This window comes from Hibiscus syriacus, unplaced genomic scaffold, assembly GCF_006381635.1.
Source record: "Hibiscus syriacus cultivar Baekdansim isolate YM2019G1 unplaced genomic scaffold, ASM638163v2 tig00111127_pilon, whole genome shotgun sequence".
Taxonomy (NCBI): Eukaryota; Viridiplantae; Streptophyta; class Magnoliopsida; order Malvales; family Malvaceae; genus Hibiscus; species Hibiscus syriacus.
The window spans coordinates 386,620-398,295 of record NW_024062988.1 but is presented as its reverse complement, the minus strand read 5'-3'; positions in this window follow the sequence as shown (position 1 = coordinate 398,295).

Sequence of the window (11,676 nt, the reverse complement as noted above, 5' to 3'; positions counted from 1 at the left end):
GGTTTGCAGTCCAACAAACCGACTTTTGATAGTAGATCAAGAACATACTTTCTTTGGGAGATGGAGATACCTGTTTTAGACCTTGCTACCTCCATTCCAAGGAAGTATTTAAGATTCCCTAAGTCCTTAAGCTCGAATTCAGCACTAAGAAACTCTTTTAGCCTCTCAATTTCGCTTGAATCATCTTCTGTTTATATTTTATCATCCACATAAACAATGGGGATGCAACATTTTCCACTTTCCAATTGTTTGTAAAACATGGTGTGGTATGCCTGTCCTTGAATGTAACTTCTACTGATCATAGCTTTGGCAAATTGTCTGAACCACGCCCTTGGAGATTGCTTCAGCCCATATAAAGACTTCTTAAACTTACACACTTGACCCTTGATTTCTTCAAACCCGGGTGGTAAATCCATGTACACTTCCTCATTTAATTCTCCATTGAGGAATGTATTTTTTACATCCAATTGAGTCAAGGGCCAATCCAAGTTTACAACTAGGGATATAAGAACTCGAATGGTGTTTAGCTTGGCAACCGGTGCAAACGTCTCGTCGTAGCCAAGGCCATAGGTTTAGGTGAAGCCCTTAGCCATAAGTCGAGCCTTGTGTCGGTCAATACTGTCACTGGGTTTAAATTTTGTAGTGAAGATCCATTTGCATCCTACTGTCTTCTTCCCACTAGATAGATCTGAGACTTCCCAAGTTTCGTTTCTTTTGAGAGGATTCATTTCTTCCATCACAACTTGCCTCCACTCAGTTGATTCAAGAGCCTCTTCTATATTTTTTAGAGTTTCTACAGAATCAACATTAGACACAAAAGTTTTGTAAGACACAGATAAGTTTCCATAGAACACAAACCGAGAAATAGGGTGTTCAGTGTAGCTCCTTGTGCCCTTTCGAATCGCAATTGGAAGATAGACAGATGGTGATGGAGGTGAGACTTCTGTTTCAGAACAATCCTCGGTTGGGGATGAAATTAGCAGTGCTGTATCTTCCTGGATCAAGTAGCTGCTGCTCTTCAATGGTGTGATTAATCGTGCTAATTTCTTGCTGCACAAGGGAAACAGTGTCTAAATCTGGGATTACAATGGCACCTTGGTTATTAGGCTTGTTTGTGATAGTAGTGGTAGGATCATGAGGTAAAATGAGGAGGGTATTAAGGGTCTCATCTTCATTGAGAGTCTCCTCCTGAAGATAAGATGCTGCAAAGTATGGTTCATTCTCAAAAAAGGTGACATCCCAAGAGATAAACATTCGGTGCAAGGTTGGAGAATAACACTTATAGCCTTTTTGTGTGGGGAGAATAGCCAATGAAGACGCAAGTGTGGGCTTGAGGATCAAGTTTGGATTGATTGGGTTGATGATTATGGACAAGTTTTGCAATCGAATATTTTTACTGGAAGATTGGGAACACGAAAAAAGGGAAAGACCTTTTGAAGGGTATTTAGAGGTGTTTGGAGGTTTAGGACCTTTGATGGTAGTCGGTTTATGAGGTAACAGGCAATTAGGAAAACCTCTCCCCGCAAGTGTTTTGGGACACCCATGGTGAACATTAGGGCTCAAGCCACAGTAAGGAGATGTCGATTTTTCTCTTGGAGATCTTGTTTTGTTGAGGGGTGTCAGGACAAGAGCTTTGGTGTATGATGACTTGGTCAGAAAGGTAAGGACTTAGAACAAAGTTAAAATATTCTCTCCCATTATCCGTGTATAGAGTATGTGTGGTATAGTTAAATTGGGTTCGAACCATTGAGTGAAAGTTTTGGAATATTTTGGGTGTTTTAGATTTCTCTTTGAGGATGTAGACCCAGCATACCCTAATGTGGTCGTCAATGAAAGTTATAAACCACCTAGCCCACGTAACATTCTTCGCTCGGCTGGCTCCCCACAGGTCACTGTGGATTAATGAAAATGGTTGGGACTAGATATAGGGTTTTAATGGGCATGTATGGTACACGAGTATGTTTAGATAATTGACAAATTTCACACTTTAAGGAACTAACACTTTTATTTCGAAATAACAATGGAAGATGTTTCGTCAAATACAAGAAGTTTGGATGCCTTAGTCTACGGTGTCATAATATAATTGTGTCCTCTTTTGAAGTGGATAGAGCTAATCCTCATTGTGCACTGTCTTTATTCCAAACATAGAGTCCATCAACTTTAGCAGTGCCAATCATCCTCCCTGATTTCTGTTCCTGTACCACACAACCAATTGCAGAAATTTCAGCAAAAACGTTTTCATCCTTGGTAAGTTTATTGATTGAAGGTAAATTGCAAGAGAAGTTTGGGACATGTAGGACTTTATCGAGAGAAAAATTCTTTGTTAGTTGTACTTTTCCCACGCCAGCCACCAGTAAGTAAGAGCCACCAACTATATGGATTCGGGACTGATCATGATAGAGTGTATAAGTTTGAAACAAAGTGGAGTTACCTTTCATGTGATCGGAAGCACCCGAATCGAGTATCCAAGAGGATTAATTGTTAGATTCAAAGGAAATGTTGAGGGCAATCCCTTGGGTGGCTAGAGATCCATAAGCAGTAGAAGTACCAAGCAACTTATGGAGAGCCTCAAGTTGGGTTTTGGTTAGGCGAACATCGAGAGCATCATCTGAAGCAGTGGAGGTGTTAGAGGACAACATTGCAGTCTTGTTCTCCTTCTGGTTTTTTCCATGATAGACATGGAGTTTGAAGCACTGTTCCCTAGTATGACCAACACAGTTGTAGTGGTTACACCATGGTCTGGTTGTTCCAGAATCATTTCCACCACATGGCTTTTGTGGTTGTGGGCCTCTGGAGATAAGGGAAGAGTTTTCAGTAGGACGATAACCAATAGTTGTCATAGGTTTAGGTTCCTTTGAGTCTCCCATCATAACAAGGTGGCGTTTTTCTTCTCTTCTAACTTCTGCCAATGCTTCACCGATGGTTAGTAGAGGGGTTCTGCCCATGATTTGTCAACGAACCTCATCTAACTCACAGTTCAGTCCTATTAGGAACTCATAGAGACGTTCATTGTTGTGAGTCATAAACTTGGTGTGCTCCACGCCTACACCCCAGTCTACCTCGTAGTACATATCCAACTCTTGCCACAAGATTTTCAGATTGTTGTAGTAGTGAGTAACTTCAAGTGTTCCTTGTCGAATATCCTTTAACTTCAGCTTGATATCAAATACTTGGGAGGCATTTCAAGATCCGAGTAGTTTTCTTTGATTGCGTCCCACATGTCTTTTGCAGTTTTGAAGAAGAGATAGGTGCGACTTATATAACCTTCCATTGAATTAATTTGGCAAGCCATTACAATCGAGTTGTTGAGTTCCCAAGTGGCATAAGTCGGGTCTGTTGTGACTGGTCGTGGAATTTCTCCATTGATGTACCCTAATTTTCCACGACCATGAATCACCATAATGACCGATTAAGACCATTACAAGAAGTTTTTTCCATCTAGTCGATGATCGGTGATTATAAGGGAGGAATTAAGGTCACCTTGAGTGGTTCCATGATTAATATTCTGAGTCATTTGTGAGGTCTCAGTTTCAGATAGAGTTTCGCCAGTGTCACCCATGGGAAAAGGATTAAACCGGAGAGACAAGAAAGATTAAATGGGAGGGACGATAGGGACGAGAGATTAGAGATGAAAGGAATAGGATCAAATGATTCCTAAAGCTTTGGTACCATGAACAAACTTAGAAAGAAGATTGTTATTTCTTACTAATTTGTTTACAACCTTTATAGAGTGGAATAAGAACAAATAAGGAAACAATCCCTAAAAATCAACAACTCCCTAAGAATCAGTGACCGAGATTAGATCATATTTTACAAGGTAACTCCTAGGACTAAGGTAAGTAATCTTTCCTTAATCTTAGGAATTCCAACAGTGAGTATTTTAACTTCGTTTGGTTGCCTTCTTTAGCTGTTGTGCATTTTTGAAAACTAGATCTTTTAAGTTCTTGACATGGCTTTTGTTCGTGGAATGATAGTTACATTTGGGAAGAGCGGAAAGAGAGGTACAAAGAGACATCAGAAGATCTTTCTTCAAAATTCTTGAATCTGTGGTTTATTGTTACAGTGGGAGGAGATGAGCGTGGACAAGACGAAGGAATTAGGGAAATAATTGGGGAAAGCAGAGGTAAAGGGTTAGGGATTGAGGCTCGAGAGGAAATTGAAAAGAGGAATTTAGGGATTAAAACACGGGAAAGGGAATTGATACATTTACCTGCTGAAGAGGAGTTAACCGGTTCAGATAGAGTTGGACCGCCCAAGTCTCCAGCCCGAGAGGAATTGAAGCAGCCCAGGACGTATAGCCCAATAGCCTGCAAGGAGATAGAAGATAACAATTAATCTGTTATAGTTTGTTATAAGGACAGACAGCTGGCATATTTCAATTTACATTTTTAGCCTTGTAACTAAATAATATGATGAGAGTCATTTGATTTCTCAAGTTATGAATGAAGAATTTCCATTTTCTCTGAAATCTTTACTCTCAATCTTCTTGAATCATTTCTATTTCTTTTAATCTATAACAAATTGGTATCGAGAGCCTCGATTTCTGGCAAAGATTGGTGGCATGCCCAAGAAAAATCAGAACATGGCAGAAGATTTAGCTGGATTGCAGAAACAAATGGAGGAATTGACAGCACTGGTGAAACAAGGACAAGATGAGTCTAATCCTCCTAAATGGTGGGAGACTCAGGACAGTAGGATTTATGCATTAGAGTCTAGGATGGCTACGAATCATGAATATGTTGAGGAAATCTTGAAGATCCTGACTGGTAGGAAGGAGGACCAAAACCAGTCTGCTGAGGATCAGGTACAAACTCCTAACTCATCTAATATGAGTAGTAAACAGCCTGTTAAGGTGACGGTGATTAATGATAAGACTCGATTTACCTATAAACCTGATGAGCCTAGTATTCTTAAGTCTAAACCAGAGGATTTGCCTGTTCATCTAGCTAGTTCTAGAAATGACAACCAAATGGGGGAGAACAGTGCTGTTAGGAACCAATTAATGGCCTTAGAAGTGGATAAAAGAGGTATAGGGGGTCTTCTAATATGTCAGAGATTATGCTGCACAGACCTAAAATTGAGTTACCTTTTTTTGATGGGACTAATCCAGGAGGTTGGATACATAAATGTCTCAAGTACTTTTCACTATGCAGTATTGCTGAAGAGAAAAGAGTGGAAGTAGCTGCCATGTACTTAACAGATATATTATGCAAAAACATCATGTAAACTGGCATGAGTTTGAGCAGATTTATGTCATAGGTTCTGTGATAAAACTTTTGTTGATATAGTGGAAGAGTTTACCAAACTAGTATAAAAAGGGTCTGTAGAGGAGTGCCAAGACAGATTTGAGGAATTACATCCTCACATGCTTTTACAGAATCCTAATTTATTGGAGGAATTTTTTGTCTCTTTATTCATTAGTGGATTAAGGGATGATATCAAACATAGAGTTAAAGCTTTAGACCCTAAGACATTGTCAGAGGCATGCAGGCAAGCTAAGTTATATGAGTTGTCTGTTGAATTTGAGAGCAAAAGATTAAAACCCTCTTTTAGAAACCAAACTTAATTAAACCCCCTACCTGGTGCTAAACCTAATCAGTTACCAGTATCACATAAGAATGTAATCAATACACCACAAAAACAGAACTCGATAGACTACAGAAGACAGAACAATTTATGCTTTAAGTGTGGTGAAAAGTTTGCCCCAGACCATCAGTGTAAAGAAAAACAGTTGAATATGATGATTGAGGATGAAAATGTTCTACCTTCAGAAATTTTACCTAATGATTCAGACCAGCAGAATGTACAGGAGGAAGAGAACCTAAAAATATCAATGAATGCTATTACAGGGTGTATTGGTCATAATACATTGAGGATTCAAGGAACAATTCAGAGGAGATCATTAAATATATTAATTGATAGTGGGAGTACCCATATTTTTTTAATCCCTCAGTGGGCTGAGGCTGGTATACAAGTAAACACTCCTAATCCTTTGGATATTACAGTAGCTAATAGACAACAACTTTATAGTTCAGCAAGGTGTAATGAAGTGGAATGGAAAATGCAAGGGCACTCTTTTATTCATGATTTTAGACTACTTCAGTTGGGGGGTAGTGATATGGTGTTAGGAGTGGATTGGATGAAATTGTTTAGCCCAATCTTGATGGATTTCAAAAACATGACAATGAGTTTTGTGCATAAAGGGGAGCAAATTACTATACAGGGTCAACAACAATCAAAATTTTTACAGCAGATTTCAGGAGCTACACTATGGAAGATGACAGCTTTTGACTCACCTATTTTAGGACATGTGGTATTATTCAATATGTTTGAAGGTTCCAAGGCTATTCCTACAGCTATCCAACCTCTCTTGGAACAATATCATTCTGTTTTTGATGAGCCTATAGGTCTGCCCCCTACAAGGAACCATGACCATGCTATTCCTCTTAAACCTGAAGCTACTCCTATCAATATAAGACCCTACAGATTTCCCTATAATCAGAAAACTGAGGTAGAAAAGCAGATTGCTAATATGCTCTCCTCCTCTGTTATTCAACCAAGCAAAAGTCCTTTTGCTTCTCCATGTCTTTTAATCAAAAAGAAGAATGATACTTGGAGGTTGTGTAGATTACAGGAAGCTAAACAGTATGACAGTGAAAGATAAATTCCCTATTCCTGTTGTGGAGGATCTACTGGATTAATTACATGGAGCAGTCTATTTTTCTAAAATTGACCTAAGATCTGGTTATTGGCAAATCAGAATTAAGCCTGAAGATATATACAAGACAGCATTCAGAACTCATCAAGGCCATTATGAGTTCAAGGTAATGCCCTTTGGGCTTACCAATGCCCCTGCTACATTTCAAGCTTTAATGAATGAATTATTTAGTTCATTTCTAAGAAAGTTTGTCTTGGTATTCTTTGATGATATCCTAGTCTATAGTACTTCTATGGCTGATCATATCATTCATTTACAAATGGTTTTGGAAGTCTTGAAGACTAATAAATTATTTGCCAAGATGTCCAAATGCTTCTTTGGACAGACTCTAGTAGAGTACTTGGGCCATATTATTTCAGCTTCTGGGGTTTCTACAGATCCTAATAAAGTGGCAACTATGAAGAATTGGCCTGTGCCAAAATCTTTGAAATCTTTAAGAGGATTTTTGGGATTAACAGGTTATTATAGAAGGTTTATAAAGAGCTATGGTACCATCAGTAAACCTTTGACTCAAATGCTTAAGAAAGACAGTTTTAAATGGAACACTGAGGCTCTAACTGCTTTTGAAAATCTGAAGTAGGCTATGTGTACTACCCCTTTGCTAGCATTACCAGATTTTGGTAAGAGTTTTTACTTAGAAACAGATGCCAGTTCAGGAGGAATTAGGGCTGTATTATCTCAGGATGGTAGACCTATTGCCTATCTCAGTAAGGCTCTTAGCCCTAAACATTCTGCATTATCTATTTATGAGAGAGAATACCTTGCTATTCTTTTGGCTATATCTAAATGGAGGCATTATTTAGAAAGCAATCCTTTTATCATCAAAACTGATCATGAACCTCTCAAATATTTATTGGAGCAGAAATTAACTACTGCCATTCAGAAGAAAGGACTGACTAACTTATTGGGGTTGGATTATACTATTCAATATAGGAAGGGTAAGTCTAATGTGGTTGTTGATGCCCTTTCTAGGTAGTGGGAAGATCACGGTCAGTTTATGGCTATGGGTACTACCTTAATCATCCCTAGTTGGGTGCAGGAAGTGGAAGGCTGTTATAAAGAAGATAGAATAGCAAATTATTGGATATTTATATTATCAGTTAATCCTACAGCTGATCCTTGGTGGAAATATTCCAAGGGTATCCTTATATTTAAAGGTAGGGTCTATATTCGAGCTACTGGAACTCTAAGACTGCAAATTCTTCAAACTCTACATGATTCACCTTATGGGGGACATTCTGGAATACAGGCCACTTATCAAAGGATTAAGGCTTCTTTCTATTGGCCTAAGTTGAAGGCTATGGTGGCAACTTATATAAGATGTTGTACAGTATGCCAACAGACTAAAGTGGAACATGTTGCTAAGCCAGGACTCCTATAGCCACTGCCTATTCCTCAACAGGCTTGGGAGATAATTACTATGGATTTCATAGAAGGGTTACCTACATCTATAAAGAAAAATTGCATTTTGGTGATTGTTGATAAATTTACTAAGTACAACCACTTCTTAGCTTTATCACATCCTTATTCAGCTACTGATGTAGCCAAATTGTATTTGGATGCTGTCTATAAACTTCATGGCCAGCCTAAAATGGCCATTTCTGACAGAGACAAAACATTCACCAGTCTCTTTTGGAGAGAACTGATGAAGCAACTAGGTACTAAAACCCTATTTAGTACTACTTACCATCCAGAGACTGATGGTCAGACAGAAAGGGTAAATCTGTGCATGGAACAATATTTAAGGGGCTTATGTTTCTTTCAACCTAAGCAGTGGGCTAAATGGTTGCCACATGCAGAGTGGTAGTATAATACTACCTACCACACTGCCCTAAAGCTCACACCATTTGAGGCATTGTATGGCTACAAGCCTCCTACTATGGTTTGGCAAACAAAAACTAATGTACAGTCTGTGGGAGAATTGATGCGTAGTAGGGAGGATATTAAACAGTTAGTGAAACTACAGCTAGAAAATGCAAGCAACAGAATGAAGCAACTTACAGATAAGAAAAGGAGAGAGAGTATTTGCAGTTGGAGATTTTGTTTACCTGAAATTGCAACCCTACCGTCAGACTTCACTGGCACTATGCAAGAATTTAAAATTAGCGGCAAAATACTATGGACCTTATAAAATTATTGAGAGGATTGGAGAAGTTGCATATAAATTGGACTTACCAGATTCTTCTAGAATACATCCTGTTTTTACGTAAGCCTCCTCAAGAAACATATTGGTGAATCAACAGTCTCTTCAACAGACCCTCCTGCCATGAATGATGATGGTCAGATTAGAATCGAACCCTACAAGATTATGGGTAGAAGAATCATAAATAGACATAACAAACCTGTAACACAGTTGTTGGTGCGTTGGACGAACCTCGATGAAACCAATGATACATGGGAAGATTATACTTTTCTTCGAGGCCAGTTCCCTGAATTTGATCCTTGGGGACAAGGATCCTTTCCAGCGACGGGTATTGTTATAGTGGGAGGAGATGAGCGTGGACAAGACGAAGGAATTGGGGAAACAATTGGGGAAAGCAGAGGTCAAGGGTTAGGGATTGAGGCTCGAGAGGAAATTGAAAAGAGGAATTTAGGGATTAAAACACGGGAAAGGGAATTGATACATTTACCTGATGAAGAGGAGTTAACCGGTTCAGATAGAGTTGGACCGCCCAAGTCTCCAGCCCGAGAGGAGTTGAAGCAGCCCAGGACGTGTAGCCCAATAGCCTGCAAGGAGATAGAAGATAACAATTAATCTGTTATAGTTTTTTGTAAGGAAAGACAGCTGGCATATTTCAATTTATGTTTTTAGCCTTGTAACTAAATAATATGCTGAGAGAGTCATTTGATTTCTCAAGTTATGAATGAAGAATTTCCATTTTCTCTGAAATCTTTACTCTCAATCTTCTTGAATCCTTTCTATTTCTTTTAATCTATAACATTTATCTCACTCGAGGTATCATTAATCTCAGTTTTAATATTAGTTATTTTAAGGTGCAATCTTGGAAAATAATTTACTTAACAACTTGTACCTGCAGGGGATGTTTAGAAACCAGTCAAAGTTGGTCCAAAATATTATGATTTCTTGTCCCATTTGATTCCTTTCATCGAATTTATCTGACATTTTGTTCAATTATTACCAGTTGCCACAGCAGGATAATTTATTTGATTGCGGTCTCTTCTTACTTTATTATCTGGAGCTCTTTTTAGCTGAAGCTCCTCCCAACTTCAATCCATTCAAAATAACCAAGTTCTCTAACTTTGTAAGTGATTTTTTTTGTAGTTGTTTTGATTCATAGCACAGTTGCTACTTAAGTGTGTAATTGTCTACCATCTTTTTGTATATATATTCATTATAATTTTAATGAATTTGTGCCTTTTATTTTCTGTTTTATATTTTTCCAGTTTGCAACTTGAGTGATCTACGGTTTTGAATTGAAGTATGAATGGTTTAACGTGAAAACATTATGGAGTTTTGTGCTTAGGAGTTAGGACCAGACAATAAGTTAAAATTTTCATTAAGCTAAGAATTATATGATGATTGTTAACAATCTTTTATTTTCTGTATTTGTGAATAATCAGTCATGGTTTAATAATTTTGTTTTTTCCTTTGTTTTCTTTCTCAGCTTAATTTGGATTGGTTTCCACCTACTGAGGCATCTTTAAAGCGCACTCTCATCCAGAAGATAATTTTTGAACTCCTAGAGATCTGATCACGGGAAATCAGTTCATCTGATTACAGTGATGAACCTCATTTGTCTAAATTCCCTGAAAAGATTGACACTGGAAATGGCTTGGAGTTACTTTTAAAGAGTTTCAGCCCAGAAGTAGCTTGTCATGGGAATTTAAATTCCCAAGTGAGTCAAGGGATTGAAATGACTCTTTTAGCATCATCTTCTATGAGAAATATGGAGACTGTTAATGATTCTGGCTTGGTTCTAAGGGAGTTCTTTGATCCCGAAGTTACAACAGGATCTTTGCTTGGATTCCAATCTTTTGATCAGCAGCCATCATGCTATAGTATGAATGAAGCTATATCACCAAGAGAGGTATTGAATTTCATCATTTTTGTGATAATCATTTGTTCGACCGAATTAGGCCTAATCTAAAAAGACATTTGCTGCATTGCTGACTAGTTAAGTACTTACTACGTTCATTGCCCAATAAGTCATGGATATACACCAGATAAACATGGGAAATACTTCTGTTACGGCGATTGGGGAATACAGGGGCTTTGCCCTTGTATTGTATTCAATCTTCTAAGTTGTCTTGGTAATTAACTTTTATATCAGTGAGTATTCTATTTCCAAATTCAAATAAATAAACTGTTTTATTTTCAGCAAGAAGACGTGCAAGCTGGGCAGCAGTTTATTTATTTAGCTTCTGGAGAAACTAGTTTTCCACAGTTCACTGGAATCACACCTGAAGTTCCATATACATCGAAGGACTTTGTCATGAGTAGTTCATGAAATCATGGAACTTCTATGCAAGGAGAACACAGAGTTGACACATCGCTTGAAACATCTTGTAACTCTGATGATGACGATGAGATTGGGATCATTTAAAATAAACCCGCTGAGGATAATGTTGATCCAATTGAGTTGGCAGAAAACGTTGAGCATCCAGAGAAAGGTTTCATGCCCGCATCCATCGAGGTGCTGGAGACTTCTGAGAATGCTGACAAGATTCACAATAAAACGGACGATGCAGACCTTCCCCCCAAATACAATTTGCCTGTATTGTTGCCTCAAAATCTTGGTGTAACATCGAATCAGTTAGATGTGGATCCCGAGATGGTTGAGAACAAGGAGCCTAGTTGTGATGAAGTGCAAACAATTGTTGACGACCTAACGTCTAAAGATAATTCAGCAGTATTATCACATCAAAATCCAAATATGACGGTGAATCAAATGAATCAAGATTCTGAAGTGGTTGAAAACAAGGAGACCAGTGTCAAT